This window comes from Lactuca virosa, chromosome 3, assembly GCF_052849685.1.
Source record: "Lactuca virosa cultivar CGN04683 chromosome 3, Lactuca_virosa_CGN04683_v6, whole genome shotgun sequence".
Lineage (NCBI taxonomy): Eukaryota > Viridiplantae > Streptophyta > Magnoliopsida > Asterales > Asteraceae > Lactuca > Lactuca virosa.
The window spans coordinates 238175132-238194443 of NC_136428.1; the positions used below are offsets into that span (position 1 = coordinate 238175132).

General features: G+C 34.9%; 1 pseudogene; it reads right to left on the reverse strand.

Annotated features, from left to right (window-relative positions):
- Positions 1 to 4198: 4198 nt before the first annotated feature.
- On the reverse strand, positions 4199 to 11111 carry LOC145162874 (elongation factor 2-like; annotated as a pseudogene).
- Between the last annotated feature and the right edge of the window lie 8201 nt (positions 11112 to 19312).

Genomic DNA, 19312 nt, shown 5'->3' on the forward strand with positions numbered 1-19312 from the left:
CATAAAAATATGTTAGTTGATCAACTAAAATATAAAAAACGAATCTAATAAGTGTAGTGTTTATAGTATGTTTCGTAAAAGAATGTTACATGTTCGATGTTAATTTTTTTTTCCAATTCAATAGTGATTTTATTATCAACATTGAAGTTTGAGATTCATAACCATCAACATTACTCTTCAAATTATAATGAGAAATTTGAATTTTGAATGCCAACTTTTTATCCAAAAGTAATTTCAAAGCAGACGAATAAATCTTCATATTACCCTCCTAAAAATGAAAAAATTAACGGTTATAAAAATAGACAAACAAAAAGTAAAAATTAGTTTTATGTAAATGAAGTTAATATTGATAACCTCATTAAACTTTGAAGCAACTCTTCTGTGTTTTTTTCCAGAAGTTTCTTTGTGTCACGATCAAATAACGTAAGTGACACCATGTCGGTAAAGTCTTGTACTATAATGGTGATTTTGAAACTAAAATCATTGATATAAACAAATTCAATAATATAAAATTAGAAAATTTTAATCGAAGATTATAATAATATGTATAAAAGAGCTATTGAAATCCTTGGAACAACAGATACGTCTTTGTTCATGCAAGTTGAAGTGTAACAATAAAAAACTTTTTTATCCTGCTTTTGGTCCGTACCACTAACTTTGTCATCATGCATTAAAACGACTTTTATGGCTTTTTCTTGACAAACATAGATCAATACATTAAAAAATCGATATAAAGTGTATAATTTTGTTTCTGTAACTAAATGAATGAAACTAATATGCTTAAAGTAGATTGATTACTTTTTTCATGACCTCTCAACAAGAACACAGTAATAACAAATAAGAAGAACATAGTAAATGCAAGAAATTGAAGAAGAATAAGGAGAACATAGTAAAGTAAGAGCTTGGAAAAAAGAATTGGAGAAGAAGATTGCTCAAGAAGAACACTGTAAATCATAGGACTCAATCCAAAATCGTAAGAATAACCACTTCAGTGTAATCGTATATATAAGTGTTTTTGAATAAGGAAATCATTATCTTCTAAAAAATTTGGGATCCTAAGATCTCATCTTGGAGATTTTCGGTTATTCATCTGGAAAAAAAGAAAGATATCAACTATATTAATTCAAAACTTCAAATTAATTGACTTTCTTATTTAATCAGTTTTAAAATTCAAACAATTATCTCAAATTGATTCATTTTATGTGAGATATACTGGGAGATAAATTATGAATAAAATTGACTTTAATTTTAACACTTAAATATTTTGCTGATTTAGTGGGCTTAGATTAGATTTTATAAGTTAATAACTTAATTATTGATATGCTTGTTTAATGAGTTTTTTAAAATAAATAAATAAATAATAAAATGTAAACGAGTTTGAATTTGGAAATCAAAAGCTATAAATAAAGGAGTTAAATTAGGAACAATATTAATTAGAAAAACTGATATCATGTATATAAATAGAATGATATGTTTCAATTGATAAAATAATTACTGAATTTAGAGATTCTATAATTATTATAGATTTTATAATTAAATATAATTGTATTTGAATTTTATTTGTGGAAGATGATGTCAGCAATTTGATCTAAGGGTGGAAAACATAAGATTAAAACACAATCAAGGGCTCTGATTGCTTTATTGGTGAATTAAATGTTCTCTTTTAATAATATTTAAAGATAATAAGATATTCACACATGATCGTACTTGACCAAAAATGTAACGACTAAATCGAAACGAAGTTGAGGATGCAGTTTGTTTGAATGGTACTATAATAGTTTTAAGGCTTAATGACCTAGAATTGAATACACCAACCATATTAATATTCATTTTTATTTATTATGTGAAAAAAAAACTTTTCCTAATTTAAAAGACATTCCATTTTTTTAAACATGCGAACTTTTGCATAATAAAAAACGTTTAAACTTCTAATAGATGATATGTCAATTTACAAGACAAGATACAAAAAGTTTGAACACATCCATACATTTAGATCTTTATACATTAAAAAACTATGTTAAAACCCATATACTATACGGTTGACAAGTTAAAATAACATAGATAATAAAAATAAAATAATAAAAAAATAAAAAATAAAAAACATAACAATTAACCATAACCTTGCAAGCACTTCTTTGTATACAACTAAATCTGAAAAAAAAATGAACAAAAATATGAAGTTAAAAATACATATCTTGCAATAATATTTCTTTGGTGGTGTGTACATCATTCAATGATAGTTGTAGAAGCGTTATTGGACTGAGATCGGGACTTATGTGAAGAGAAAAAGATTTACAATATTTCTCACTCAAAAGGTGGGGCAACTTGCTCTCTATCTCTAATATGCGGAAAAGACGTGAATATCCTCATTATTCTTATCATGATGAAAATGAAATAAGAAGTAGAAAACGGTAAAAATGGATAATGACAAAAACATGTAAAACTGAAAAATGGTAAATACATGTGAAACTGCACGATCTCAAAGTAGGATACTATTTAACAGATTTCCAACTTCAAAAACTGTCAAAAATAGTAACCTACTTTGAAATTTGTTTGGTCCTTTTTTCAAAAAACAAATAGAAAAGTCGCAATTTGGTCATTTTTCCAAAATCAAATAGTGGTAGTTTGGTCTTTTTTGTAGATAACAGAAATGTGTCATTTTTTTTCTCCAGAAAACAGGAAAGTAGCAATTGCCGATTTGGACATTTTTTTCGAATATTATTTCTCTTATGTACTTTTTTCTTTCCATGAGTTTTGACAACCGTTTTGGTCATTTTACCCGAGAACATAGAACTTGCCAATTTTGCTAGAAAACTGAAACAAGAAAAAAAAATATGTTGTAATTTTTGTTTATACGAACTATTTAAAAAGAGAATACCTACAAATATTCCAAGGGTTGCAACTGAAAATTTGCCGGTATAGAAAAAAGATTCGCATTTTTGGTCCTTATTACGTGTTCCAGCACCGTTTTCATGCTAAACACAACATAGATTTGCAAGTATTTAGTCATTTTTCAGCAAAAGACATACACATGAAAGTACAGTGTTATAATCAACCACTAAATGAAAGTATGTTCTTATAATGACAACAATGTACTTTAATATATATTTTCTGATTACAGGATACTATTTTCATTCATAGACCAAAATCATTATGAAATAACAAAATAAGGACACAAATTGCAAAATGCACCCAATCATGGCATTGTACTTTCACTTATTTTCTTACAATGACATTCTACTTTGAAAATTATAACCAACAACTACAATGAAAATTTGTTTTGTATCCCTATCTAAAAGAATTAACTGATATAGACCTTGTTTAAGTAACTATGAAGTTGTAACACTTAAGAAGGACCAAAAATGAAATTAGCAATGTGTATTTTTTGTTTCTTTTCTGATTACAGGATATTCTATTTTTCTAACTGGACCAAAAATACCATAGTAATTCATGGATAAAGTTGAATGATCATCAAACTCTTGATAGTTGATACATATAAGTTGTTATTTGAACAACCTAAACTAATAAACATGTTATCTGTTTTGAACAAAATGAAAAAATCTTCTAAAATTCAAGGATATAAAATATTGTTTTAACATTAATTTCTACAAAATATAGTTTTTAAGGCTTCTTTTGTCACACGAGACATGATTGGATTATAAAAAATCAGGTAGTTAGAATTTTTTATTACAGTTTGCTGTCTTCTCTGTTACTTACACGAGTTTTATAAAGATGTTAGATGGTGTAAACTTTCAGTCTAACGAAATCAGTTCATATTTTCATCTTTCTTACTCTGTAATACTAATCAAAGTACAAAATAAAGAAAGAAAAATTCAGACAAATGAAACATAAGTGAAAAAATGCCCGACCAAAGGAGAAATGGGAGTGAGGTAACACCAATTTTTTACAGGAACCATCCACATATATATAATAGCAATCAAGTAATTAGAGAAAACAACAAAGGTAGCAACCAATTTTTGAGTGTATAGAAACTTAAATCTAACCAATTATAGCAATGTCATTCAAACATAAATTAATTTTCACTACTATAACTAGGTAAATTGTTCAAAGTACAGTGCTTTAATAATCTTGTAATAAATAGAAAAATGGAAGTAGGATGCTAAAACAAACAAATAAATAAACGATGATTTTTAAAAAAATTTAAACCCGATATGCTACTGCAAGGGTTCGCACCTGCTTACGGCTTGTCCTCAAAGTCAGACAACGGTGTCATCTGCTCGTTTAGTCCTTTCCTCTTGCGAATTTGGGTCATAAGCGCATGCGCATACGAACCAACCTCCAACGGGTCCGAACGCACCACAGACCAAAATTCAAACACACATTGTGGGATAAGCTTCACCGAAGTAGCCTCCTCCAAAGCAGCAGAAAATCCAAAGGACTTTAACACAGGAACATATGCCCATATGTCATACACCATTTTCCCCGGCCTATTAACTTTTTTCTTTTCATGAACAAATCCACCCTTTTTTCTCACCAATTTGCAGCTCTTGTCAACCTCTTCTTCAGATGATGCTTGGAACTCAACCACGTAATGCGGTTACATAAACCGCGGTTGCGCAGTCAGTTGAGACGCGTATATCGCACGCTTGGCAGCCTCGACCATCTCGCTTCCATCAAGGTGGGACGCATCATCATGAAGTACCGCATCACGCACCTCAAAAGATATACACTTCATTGGCTCATTAGCTAAAGCACCTTTTTTAGATGCCTCCTGAAAACCAGCAACAATATAATCTTCAATTTCTTTCACGGACTTATCTCCCTTACGCATATCGACAACCATGTTTTGCCCGTTTGTTTCAGGACCAAAACACCAGATCTTCTTTCCGAGATATTTTTCCAAACCGTATTCTTCGGAGAGAATCTTTCCACGAACGTCTGGGTCGTCAGACGGACCGACTTCCCCAATTTCTATCGCATAACCTAAACTGTCATCAAGTGATCTTGCTTTCATGAACAATTGGTTATTTCCATTTCGAGACTTAGTCATAACCAGATGTGAGGATTTCTCAACAACAGTTTCATATAACGACACATACGGCTCGGACACAAGGATTTCCGCCCCACCCATATAATCTTCCGCCAAATCCTTCGAACATATCGCTAGATTCATTTCCCCCACAACACCAATAGTATAATTGCCAGATTCTTCGAGCGTGTACCCAACCAAAGGGTCGGATTTGGCGAGACTCCTTAAACCCTTAAGAAGTTTCGGGAGTTCGGATTCAACCTTACATTGGACTATAACACGGACAACCGGGGACACCGAGAACTTCATTGCGCAAATCGGCCACGCCTCGGTTTCTTTCTGACCTGTTAGTGTTGCACTTCCGGTGGTGATTAATTCATCCAAACCAAACAACGCGACTGTGTTTCCACATGGAACATCTTCAATGGTTTCTTGTTTTTTCCCCATACAGATAGCGGTTCTTTCGACACTTTTAACATACATATCCTTGTCTTCACCATCGACATAGCCAGGACCCATGATCCTGACCTTCAAACCGACCTGCGAAAACCCGACCTAAAGCAAAAAACCTGTTAAGATTTATGGAGTCTTGAACAAATTGACAAGTTCCTAAGAGTTCAAGGGCCATAAATGTAACTTGACAATTATTAAACAATTCAATTATTTAATATTGAATGGACGTACATGTCGGCAAATCAATTGTTTATTATTGGACGCATTTTTTGCATGGTCGGTAATGGACGGCCGCAATATTATATTCACAATATGTGAATTGAAGGAAAATTTTGGACGGCAATTTGTGTAAACAAAAGAAAGTACGGCTCTCTCTCCTATATATATATATATATATATATATATATATATATATATATATATATATATATATATATATATATATATATATATGTTGTGTAACAGAGAATGTGTGCATCAAATATAACTTGTAGAGTTATAAATTGTAATCTTATTGAGTTAATAAGAAAATCTAGTTGCAGCCCGTGGACGTAGGATTTACACCGAATCCGAACCACGTAAAATCCTTGTGTTCCTTCTTGCTTTATTTCCTTCGTGTGTTTGTGTGTGTGATAGTGTTTCCGCTGCATGTACCCGGTCCGATTCCTAACAACTGGTATCAGTTAGCAAGGTTTGGAGTGTACGATCGTTTTTTTTATCACGCACGAGTGTACCTGATTTGTCTCTTGTTTGTCATAATGGCTGAAGACAAGGTTGTAATCGAAAAGTTCAACGGTTCTGATTTTAGCTGGTGGAAAATGCAATTAGAAGCATTGCTATGTCAGAAAGACTTGGACATGGTACTCGGAGACAAACCGGAGAAAATGGAAAAAGCTTTTAAAGATGCGTGGAACTCAAAGGACAAGAAAGCCAAGGCGGTTATTACATTGTCATTGACGAAGAGCGTTGCTTTCAACATCATGAATGAAACCACGGCGCGTGGTATGATGGAGGCTCTGTCAAATATGTATGAGAAACCATCGGCGGCTAACAAGGTGTTCTTGATGAAGGAGTTGTTCACTACAATGATGAATGAGGAAGGCTCAGTTACGGTTCACATTAATAATCTAAATTCAATTCTGTCCAGATTATCATCTGTGGGAATTAAATTTGATAATGAGACTCAAGCTTCGCTGCTACTAGCTTCTCTACCTGATAGCTGGTCCGGAACAGTTACTGCTGTTACGAGTTCCGTGGGGACCAGTGGTATGACTTTTGAAGGGGTTAGAGATTTGGTTCTAGGCGAGGATATCAGACGCAAGAATCAAGGTGGATCTTCCTCTTCTGATTTATTAAATGTCGGAAGAGGTAGAGGGAATAGCAGGAGCAGTGGGAGTCGGGGGAAAAGTTCTTCTAGAACTTTGAAGAATGTGAAATGCTGGAACTGTCAAGAAGTGGGACATGTTAAGAGTCAATGTCCAAAGAAAGAATTGAACATTGCTGGTGCTGAGAGTGTGTCTGAGGATGATGCATTGATACTCAGTATGGAAAGTTCTGTAGACTCTTGGGTCATGGATTCAGGGGCTTCGTTTCACGCCATGGACAACGGGGAAACGATGGTGAATTTGAAAGAAGGAGATTTTGGAAAGGTACGTTTGGCAAATGACGAGATGCTTCAGGTAACGGGCATGGGAGATATTGATTTGGTTACTTCATTAGGAACTACATGGAGCCTGAAGGATGTCAGGGTGATTCCGGAGCTGAAGAAGAAATTGATTTCTGTTGGTCAGCTGGATAAACAAGGACTGGAAGTAAGGTTTGGTAGTGGTAAATGGAGGGTGGTCAATGGTGATATGGTGATTGCTCGTGGTATGAAGTGTGGGTCATTGTATATGGTTGAGGTACCTGCTGAGGGAAGTATGACCGTCCCTGTTAAGCAAGACAAAATCTGGTTCGCTAAATCTAGTGCTAAGAGACTTCATTTTGCAAACATGAATTCTGGAGCCAAGTGGATGTTAGCTGAACGAGTTCGAAAGTCTAAACCATTCAGGAGATTCTGTGACAGTGGGAGCACGGGGCGTGTTCCGGGTACAGTTACAAAGAGCCGTTGGGTTTTGAAGACTAAGACTGAAAATTTCTCTCCTGTTGGATGTTTGCTATGTTTGGAGAGTGTTAGTGGTCCTCGGTGTATCTCTGGATCAGGTGGAGTGTCCAAACCGGTTGAGACAGAGGATGAGTCGGTGGTAGGATTAGCCACGACTGAGTTGGAGCTAGTGGGAGCTTCAACTGGCCCTTCTAGTAATTGATGATGAGGGGTGGCTGCAACTAGAGAAATCAGACTAAGTTTTAGCTTGTTCATTGGAACTGGAAGCCTAAAAGGACTTGGTTGTTTTTTAAGATTACTGGAATAATTAAGAGTTGGATGACAGAGAAAGACTAATTTGTTCAAGCCTCCAAGTGGGAGATTGTTAAGATTTATGGAGTCTTGAACAAATTGACAAGTTCCTAAGAGTTCAAGGGCCATAAATGTAACTTGACAATTATTAAACAATTCAATTATTTAATATTGAATGGACGTATATGTCGGCAAATCAATTGTTTATTATTGGACGCATTTTTTGCATGGTCGGTAATGGACGGCCGCAATATTATATTCACAATATGTGAATTGAAGGAAAATTTTGGACGGCAATTTGTGTAAACAAAAGAAAGTACGGCTCTCTCTCCTATATATATATATATATATATATATATATATATATATATATATATGTGTGTGTGTGTGTTGTGTAGCAGAGAATGTGTGCATCAAATATAACTTGTAGAGTTATAAATTGTAATCTTATTGAGTTAATAAGAAAATCTAGTTGCAGCCCGTGGACGTAGGATTTACACCGAATCCGAACCACGTAAAATCCTTGTGTTCCTTCTTGCTTTATTTCCTTCGTGTGTTTGTGTGTGTGATAGTGTTTCCGCTGCATGTACTCGGTCCGATTCCTAACAAAACCGACTCTTGTCATCGGATGTAGGAATCATTTTGGATACATAGAGCATGAGAGGGCCATCGGGATCACAGTTTCTTATAGCAGTAGCATACGGATCATCCAAAGGGCCTTTATATAGATTTTCAACCCGGTATCTTTGAGCAGTCTGGGGTGAAGGAAAATGAAATATCATCATTTCAAGTAAAGGAGTAGCAATCGGAAGCCATTTCTGCATGATGCATTTCATCAATGCCTCACCCATCAACTCCTCTTCTTCATTATTCATCGTGACACCGATTTGAGTTAGCATGCCCCGTAATTGATCCTTCTGGTCATTCATACATGCCTCAATTACCTGCTTAATGGGTTCATAACAGAACTTAACAAACCTACGTGTGCAGGTTGCGGAGCCTGTACTCTTTGTGGTCCACGCTTTGGTTTTCGAGTCATAATAGTTCTCACCCCAAAGTTTTCTCATCCACGTTGACTCATCGACACCGGATATAGACCCGTATATTTTTGCGATATTTGACAATGTAAATCCCCAGCCGTGGAGCCCCGATGAAAACACGACGTTACCTTTCGTGGGGCACGCCTTGACATCACCTAAAACCGGATCCTCAAAGGGCTTCATGTCGTCATTGTAGTTTTCAATGACTCTTAAGAAAGTTTGATACGCTTCTTCACCATCAACTTTCAGTTCAAGGAAACAACGATCCATTTTGTTGAGGGCCAATACAGGTGGGATTCTTTCACCGAGTGCCAGGCGAAGGGCGTGTCTTGTTTGGATGCAAACGCCATCGATACAGTCGACAACGACAAGAGCGCCATCGGTGATACAGAGGGCGGCGGTGACTTCGGATGAAAAGTCAACGTGCCCGGGTGAGTCAATGAGATTGATGAGGTACTCATTTCCGTTGCGTTCTCCCTTGAATGCTTCAAGGGCTACATCGGTCATTTTATAGTAGAGGGAAATCCCGGATGACTTGATGGTCATACCACGTTGTGCCTCGTCCTCACGGGTGTAGGTCATGTGGACATCATCATCACATGGGATGATGCCCGCAGCAGTCGCAAGGGAATCAATCAAAGTGGATTTTCCTGTTAATGTTAACAGATGAATGATAATTAATAAAGAATTAACAAAAATAAAATAGATGTTAGCAAAAACTGACTTGAGATGTTATACTACCATGTCCAAGTTGTCCAGCAACAGACATGTTACAGATGTTATCCTTCAAGTCCATAACCCTGTGAAGATCATCAACATTAAACTTTATCGGTTGTTGCGATGGGTTGCAAGCCATTTTATAAGGGGGTGAACTTTTTTGGAATGCTTCTAACACAAATTCTGCAAGAAAAATAGCAAACGTTGAATTAGTTATCCAAAGCACTTTTTGCTAATACACATATAAATATAATCCGCTGAGTGAAAATAAACAAAAAAAATAAATAAATAAAAGCCCTATTTTTTCCTTGTACATCAACCCTTCGGCCAAAAAGAGTACTCGTTATTTTGGTAACTGATAGATTGATATGTAACAGTTATAGGCCAGATTCTCATTTTGCTCCTTGATTTCTGATATGGTATTAATTTGTTAAAGAGCACTAAGGATATGTTACATTAAGTAACTAGAGGACATGAGAATTATACTTTTCTTTATCTTGAAGTTACAAATAATCCCGAGTTTCATTGTGAAATATACAAACATAATCTTGGAAGTTCTCTTTCGAAAAAACATAATCGTGGAAGTTAAAAACAATCCCATGTTTTAACTAAGGATTAGGAGCTATTGCTATTGCTATTTGCTACACATGTTGTATGGTTGTATTCATATTATGTATTGTTTTGAGCAGTTAGTATAAAACCATTAAGTTAATCCCTCATATAGCTTTCCTAAAGAACCATAATGTCACTTATAGCAGGTTTAAAGTACATGGAGTTTGTTTTCTAAAAGGAAAATGTCAATAAGGCCCTATAAAGTATCATGTTTTGGTTTAAAATGTCACTTTTGTCTTTTTTTTAGTTTAGGGGCATAAACTAGATTTTTGAGTAAATTACACGAATGGTCCCTATGGTTTAGGGTAATTTGTGCATTTGGTCCCTAACTTATTTTTTTAACTCGGAAGGTCCCTATTGTTTGTTTTTGTTACCCGATTGGTCCTGTCTTACCTAAAAAGACTATTTTGCTCTTGATTTTTTAATTTATTTAAATAAACACATCCCCAACCCAACCCTCTTCACCTTACCTCACCTGCCCCACCATTTTTCCCTATTTAAATAATAATCTTTTTATGTAAAACAGGGACCAAACGTGTAACAAAAATAAACAGTAGGGACCTTCCGAGTTAAAAAAATAAGTTAGAGACCAAGCGTGCAAATTATCCCAAACCATAGGGACCATTTGTATAATTTACTCTAGATTTTTTTGAGTTAAAATGATCATTTTCATAAAACTGGAGGTGTAACCGATTACCCCTTAGCCTTGTCATCAATGAAGACTGCCAGAAATGCATAATTGATCTTCTTCCTTGCTAAAAGTCCAAAGGTTGTCTTCCACCTCTGATCACTACCACATTCAACCTTCCACCACCACCTCCACTATAATCTACCTCCAGTCACCACCACCGTCAACCTTCCACCACCACCTTCACCATAGTCCCTTACCTTTCGCCTGCTTCAACCACCTCCATCCTTAAAAAAACAATGGTTGAAAACAGTCAGAATACAGAATAAAAGAAAGTGATTTCAGGAAAAATGTCACAGCTTTTATGGGTTTCTTTCGTGCTTCTATGAAATAAAACGAAGACATTCCCTTCAAATTCATAATTACCTTAAAATCTTGGTCCATAAAACAACTCAATGACTAATTCCTATCAATTCGTACCAGCAATAATTCGATTTGCTTCATTCAAATGCTTCAAAACAGCAAAAAAGCTTGAATTTAACGCCATTGTGATCCCAAAAATGTCCCATATCATTCATGTAAGTGTATCTGCGTTTCAGGGGTTGAATCTTATAGAAAATGAGTCATTCACGTCGTTTCGTCAAGATTACCCCACACAATTTTGGAAATCGACTTATGGGTTCGGAATCGAAGCCTTGAGATCGCCAATTTTACTCATTTGTATCGCTTGGATATGGAATACGGATGAACAACAACCCATATTTCAATCGGATCTCTCCCGCAAATGTCTATTGTTGATCTCTGTCTTTCAATCTGACTTCTTAATCGATATCTCTCTCTCCCTCTCAATCTATCTTCTGGTCGTTCGATGCCTCTCCCACCACTTTTCCTCTGTTTTACGGTGGAAGGTTTGTTCTCGCTGCTTTCAGATCGATTAAAGATTGTGGAAAAATATATTTTGAAACGACAAATCTAATCGGTACACCTTAAATTCATCTATATCCATACGACGGGACCTTCAACTTCAAGGAGAAATGGCAACATCGGATACCGCTAGGCTAAAAGCCCTTTGGTGGAAAAATATTTACTTTAATTTGAAGTGAAAAAAAAACCTTTAATCCTCTAAACTTTAAGAAAATAATATTAAGAAGCTTTTAAAATGAAATAAAACCGTTTATAGGACTATAATTATATATATATGTATTTCTTTTTATTGGGAGAATTTGGTTTATATAATTTCGTTTATATCTTTAGAAACTTTAAATATTACATTTATATCCTTGCAAACTTTAAAATTACGTATATATCCTTTTGAAACTACAAAACTCACGTCGATATCCAAATTCATAATTTAATTATATTTAGGGCGTGTTTGGTAAAAGTAGCTGTTAGCTGGAAGCGGTTAGCAGGTAGCTGGTAGCGGGTAGCTGGTAGCGGGAAGCTGTAAGTTTTATTTGTTATATGAGTGTTTGGTAAAAGTAGCTGGAAGCTTTTGAAATATATAAAATTACATAAAAGGACAATTGATTAAAAATAAATAAATATATAAATATATTTTTAAGGGTAATTATGGAAATTGATTTCAAAAACTCAGTAGCGTTTTGTTAAACGCTGCATGAAGTAGCTTTTAGATTTGGAGCGTTTTGTTTAAACTAAAAGCTAAACGCTCGTACTGCCAAACAGAGCTTTTTGTTTAAACTAGAACGTTTTGTCAAAAGCTAAAAGCTAGAAGCTCCCAAACGCTTCCAAAAGCTCCATGTCAAACACGCCCTTAAACTAATTTAATATTTAAAAGCTTATTTGCAAATCAAAATTATATGATTGTACTAAAATACCCTTCTCAAATTAGAAAACAACATTAAGCCAATTGCCAAATCTGAAACGATCAAGCCTGCAAGCATTATATATAATTTTTTTTTTTTGAAAATGATGAGCTGCTTAACGTAAATAAATGTTGGAACATGGAATGTAACTTGCGCTAATCGAGTAAATATCATAACCCCAATCTAACCATTATGACTTTTATGAGAATCATATGTGATGTACTAACTTTGCTTTTTATATTTTAACTTTCTTATTTTTATATCATAATTTCATCTATTAAAAAAATCATTAACAATATATAAGATTAAATAGTTGTTTCTATAATAGCAGAATGGAGAAGAGAAGAATTGGGTATCGTCGACAATTAGAATCCTAACTTCGACAGGGAAGAAATAGCAACAGGAAACTTTGTAACATTCAATTAGGTTTAATCCTAATTAAATTGGTTTAATGCTAATTTTTAATTTGAGAAGGGTATTTTAGTACAATCACATCGAATTTTGATTACTAAATAAGTTTTTTCATATCAAATTAATTTAAATCTAATTAAATTATGAGTTAGGATATATACGTGAGTTTTATAGTTTAAGACAAATATATATTTAATTTTACAATTTGTAAGGACATAGATGTAATATTTAAAGTTTCTAAGGATATATACGAAATTTTTCCTTCCTTTTAATGGAGGGAAGTCCCCACTACTCCCTCACTGCAATAAACAAACAATTTCATACAACTCCTATAACATTCCACACAAGTTGTCTCCACTATACTTATTATTCCATAAGAGAACTCTGTCACATTCCCGTAAATATATGTATTCACTTAATGGCTAACTCACATTACTCGTGAACTCCACAAACCACAAAGCATGCATCGAGGACCCGCCTAAACATACTACAATCGAACAGATCCTCATACGAGACTCTCGGTCTCCAGCTCCCATATCTCGGCGCACCATCGCCCTGCTCTCACTCTTACAAGAGTGGCTGATCACTCCTTGCGCTGTTCCGCTATACACTGCACCCACTCTAAGGAAGCTGTTGCCCATCATCCAACAATGCAACTGGTCAGCGGACCCCGCACGACTCACTATATCACTAACTGTCACCCAACTCTCCATTGGTGCCAATTGACTACCTCATGAATACAATCACATGCCCTATAGTTTAAACAATCTTAAGCTGAAAAGCTTAACCCTAAAACGGTTAAGACTCAAACAAGAGCTATACAATAAGACTAAACCTTCCATCCTAAGATCCTTTAAACCATGCAGCATATGACTTAGCATATTTACTTGATAGTCGATTCACACGCGAAAGAGTCACACGACTATCACATAAGAGAATCATATAGGACTAAGGCATCACGTAATCAGACAATTCTATCATGCAATTCCTGAAGATCCCTAGCCTATAACTAGCATGATGTTCTAACATATCATAACATCAAATAACAGTACGGTATTTTGGGGTCTACTTACTGGCTCCGGCTAATCGTACATTTCACATCCTCCTTTATTATTTTTGAAAACCATTTTGAAAATCATTTTTAAAATCTTCACCTTAGTTTGAGACTGAATTCACACGAGTGTTTCTCTAATTCACTCAAACCTAGCTCTGATACCTACTTGTTGTTGGGTTTTGAGCATTCTAACACTCCTAAGTGTACATGCAACCCTAAATACCTTGGATCTATGTTTTCTCTATTATACATGCAAATATGAATATTCCAAGGTATTACCCTATCTAGCATACAATCCTTGATACTTAGGTAATATAACAAGTTAGAATACATACATTTTAATGAAGCTTGAAGTCTTGAACTTTAAGAGCTTAGCCCCAATAGTGTGGAAGCCTCAAGTGGAATCACAAATCACCAAAACACCTTGGAAGACTTTAGAGAATATGGATACTTGGCTCACACTTATGAAATCGGTTATTGCCCTCTTTAGTGTATCCACACTAGCCACTAGCCTAATTTCATGAACCATAAGACCCTTTATATAGTGTGGAGGATTAGGGTTAAACCCTAATACCCATGACCTTTCATTTCCTAGGATCCATGGGTTAAAGCTCCATGGACTATCCATGAAGACTTAGCCCAACCTAAATGAACTTGGCCCACTACACATATATATCTAAGAGTCCATATTTAATTAGTTCATTTTGATCACTTAATTAATTATAAATTAATTCTTGATCAATACTAATTAAATAATATGATTATATATTAATATATTAGAACTTATAATATATTAATATAAATCATAAATATACTATTCTCAAAAGACTATCCATATAAATTGTGTCGGTGAAGTGCAACCCAAATGGACCATGCCGGGTCGGGTCAAGTACATACCAAATATAGTTATGGACTTAGACATTAATCCAACAGTCTCCCACTTGGATAAGTCTAAAACTATTATTGAGTATGATTTCAAAAACCAACTTGCAATCGTAGCTCTTAAAGCCGCTATCGAACTCTGATCTTGTCAACGAACTCTGACCTTTGTCAATGACTTGTCCATTAGATAAGGGATCATATATTCCTCCATTCTAGATATCATATGGACTGAGACATGGATTATAATCATTCTCTCTGTCCATTTGTTGTTTCCCGATTTTCGATTTATGACGACTGACTGATTGAACAAATCAAATCAGTCCTGGCTTGGCCAAGCACTCACATGTGTCATCACTAAATCATCGAGGAGCCCACATATATCGCTTTTATCCCGAAGGTAAAAGGAATGGCTAAACTTTGACTCATATGGCTTGTTCTACTACTTGTTGAATCATACACAAAGGCACGTTTTATAACATCGAGTTACCGAATGCGTTTTCGTGCAATCAATGTACACCCAACTCACAGTAACACCTCATATCTCTAGGTTTGAAGAATATAAGATATTATCGTCTCATGATCACTCGTGATAAAATCCATGAAGTGATTCAAATGAGCGCGGGTTGAATCCAATACTCAGAACTTATGAGCACTCATGAGTGTTGTAGCACAACTTTGTCCACCAACTTGGACCTCTACAAGCCAACCCATGACAGTCTTGATTCATATCTACTTCCAACATATGACCGACTGTGGATGGTTTGAATAACTTAGTCAATCCGGAAGAATAACCTAGTTATTATGGAAGTCAAAACATGCAAAGTGAAACACAAGAATAAATGAATCAAATATGGTATCAAACCCTATGAATATAAATAGACCACTTTTATTTATCACCATACTAATTACTCATTATTCATTGTTTCGGTTTTATTAACTTTATACTTGAATTAAAAACACTAGTTGTCCCATGCTCCAAGCATGTACACTATGTTTTTCTAAACAATAGCTTTGCCATACACCAAGTGTGCACTCTATGTTTATCTATGATCCTTACTTTGTGAACTAGATCGATTGAACATAATTTCAGTGATTTTCTTTTCACACTTCCAAATCCTCGTCGTAAATGTAAGAATTCCTAACATTTATCGAAATCTGTTTAGATTTTAAACTTATATGCACTGTTCCTCTTGTAATGATTATGCACAAAGCCACAAAGACTTGGCAACAATCATTACAGAGTATTCCAATGGAGAGAAATTCCATGGAAACGATGTCTCAAATTCAAAGGGCATTGCTTTGAACATGCTTCTTGCATTAAGTTTCTTTAACCTTACACAGATTGCTTCCACCTATGAAGACAACTCTATATTCCCATTTTGACTACTACTTCTGAACAAGAGTTGCCTCTTTTCAGACTATGTCAATATGGTCCTTCCAATATTAACAGTATAATTCCAACTGTCCTTGAGCAACCAATCTTTGGTAAACCTTAGATTGTCCTTGACAATTGCTTAATCACTTTAGTCATATCCAATTCTAGACATTGTTCCCCTTAATGCCCCAAGGCATTTGGAAAATTCAGAAAGGATAAATATTATAGCACATGTAATCGATCTTGTACCCAAAGTAAATGGGACACGATTCATGATGTTTCACATAAAGACATGGTTCTAGACCAGTCTTTTGCCATAATAATTTTTTGTTTTCCATATTCTCAAAATTTGACTATGAAATGGGATGCCGTAATCATAATCGAATTTTGAGAATGCAATATATAGAATTTTCTTAAGTTGAACCAATCCAACATGAAATTCATATATATATTCTTGACTAAAGGTTATTAAAATCTCAATATAAGCTCTTTAGAATGATTATAAACTCAATCTAAGCTTTTTAGAATTGAAATGAAGTATAATTTCCTCTCCCTTAATTATAGCAAAACAACTTTTTCAACCCCTACAACCTCACAAATTGAAACTTTTGTTTTCTATAATTAACATTGCTAACTTGCAATACTTATCATAATTATCATGCTCCCACTAACATGATGATTATTAGCATAACACTTATGCTCCCACTAGCTTTGACATGTATCCAGAAAAGAGCTGGACCTCTAGAAGTCAATACTTTATTGACATTCTTACCAAAGTTCAGATTTCTGATACTAGATTGCTTTGATAAGACTTTATCAAAATCATACACCTTATCTTAGATAGATCACATGTGTGTCTAAACAATTTCAGAACTATGAAAAGGGATGCCATAATCATAGTCTCAATTGTTTAGACCTTTTGCCATTTCTCATAAGTCAATGTTAGTGTGCCGGTTAACCACGCACGCTCCACTAACGACTTTGAGAACTGCAAATATCACAATTGCTATCTACTTAAAATCTACTTAGTGAAAGAATTTCCTCACCATCATTTTCATGAATCGGAGAGAAACCTTATGACACTTAGATTTTATGGTGTATGTGTTCTTATCCATGTGAATTTGTTAAACCATAATCACAAGACTAGGTTAGTGACAAATCCTAACTCATATGGATTGAACTTGTGCAATCTTAACTTCATGCCACCTGGCAGCTCAAGGGCCTGCCATTGCTTCCAAGTAGCTATGCAAACAATTGAGAACATGTAGAACTCAAATGTATAGCCAACTTAACTGGAATGGGCACAGAAATGTCAACACGATAGGTTATAAACCTCTAGTTGTGTGCTAGTGATGAAATACAGGTTTTATTCTTGATTACTTCTTGAAACCCTTTCAGGATCTTTTAGACTCCCACTGTCTCCTTGACCTATAAGACTTTCTTGCCAAATATTCAAGAGATAGTGTTGATTCTAATCAAGACAAACACTTAACACAATTGGCCTAAGTTGGTCTCTGTTTTATCCAAAACAATACAACTTACCAAATTCAAATGTACAAGAGTAGAAACCTTTTACTCTTACATTTCACTAGTGTTAATAAACCTTCTTTAAGATGTGTCACTCAAGTTACATTTGTGGTGGGCTTGATCAGTGCACAAGAATGAGTACTCGATCCCTTAGTCCTTTACTTGACTCACACATCCATGTGAACAAGTAATTAGTATTAATTTTCCAATGCTTGAAAGTTCTCATTCATCATACTATACAACTTGCATGATTCCAAGTTTCTATCCAACTGAAACTTGGGTGATGAGAATCTTCCCTTATTTGGAAATTTTAGACACTACCACAAATGAAAGAATCAAATTCATATTTCCACTCTTGCTATTAGTGGAATCATATAAGCAACAATTTTTTTCCTTTTCACAAATGCCATTGTAAGGATATTTTAAAATAAATAAAATCAAAATTTTTTTTCCTTTTATTTTAAAAACTTTGCAGAAAAACTATCCTTACAGTCCAAAAGCACATGAAAAACTTTGTTGTTATCTATTCCTAAGCAATATATCATAACTCCTAAACAACAGCTCAAAATTCTGATCACAGAACTATACGATCGAGATCCATCTTCGCGATCAGAATCAACATATACTTCCTTTAAGTTTCTTCACTTTTCTTTGATTCTTAAAAAATCAACATGTGACCCAGTCACATCATGTAACAAGAATCTCAGAATTGAAACTTAATAGAGTTAGATAGTGGACTTTACCTGAAGTAGAGTCAATCTTCTTGACTTGATCAACCTTATGATCTTTCAGGTAAATAGGCTGCTTCGCAATCAATGCCCCTTCCTTTGGCAAGAGAAACATAGGGACTCTTTGGGAATGGTACATGGGACTATCGCAGACTTAGCCTTTCTCTTTACCATTTGGTCAACCTAGTTGACTATGGTCAATCCCTTTCCTTGGGAAGAGAAGGCTTTTCTAGATATCCAATGTTACCATTGTCAATGTCCATGGTAGTTTGGGAAGTTGATCTACTAATCAAATTTGCTCTCCCAGTGCTCCAAATTATTGCTGATTCAGCACCACCAAGCAAATAGATAAGATCATTAAGGGTCATGTCATAGTCTGTTTCATAGTAGTCCCAAAGGAATTCACTATGTGACTTAGAAAGTGATTGAACCACCAACTTTCTCAAGAGTTTGACACCCAACTCTCCCGACTTGTCAATATGTGACTTCATCTCCAAGATGCGATCACACATAGACCTTGCTTGCCAATAGGGCTTGAGTGAACTTGAACTTGTGGGTTAGGGAGAATAATTGGAGGAGGTGGAGGAAGTGAAGTTCTAAGAGATTTGGGAGGATCATAGATGTCTGAACCAGACATCTTTTTGGGAGATATTCAAGATAGTTGATCTAAAGTCCTT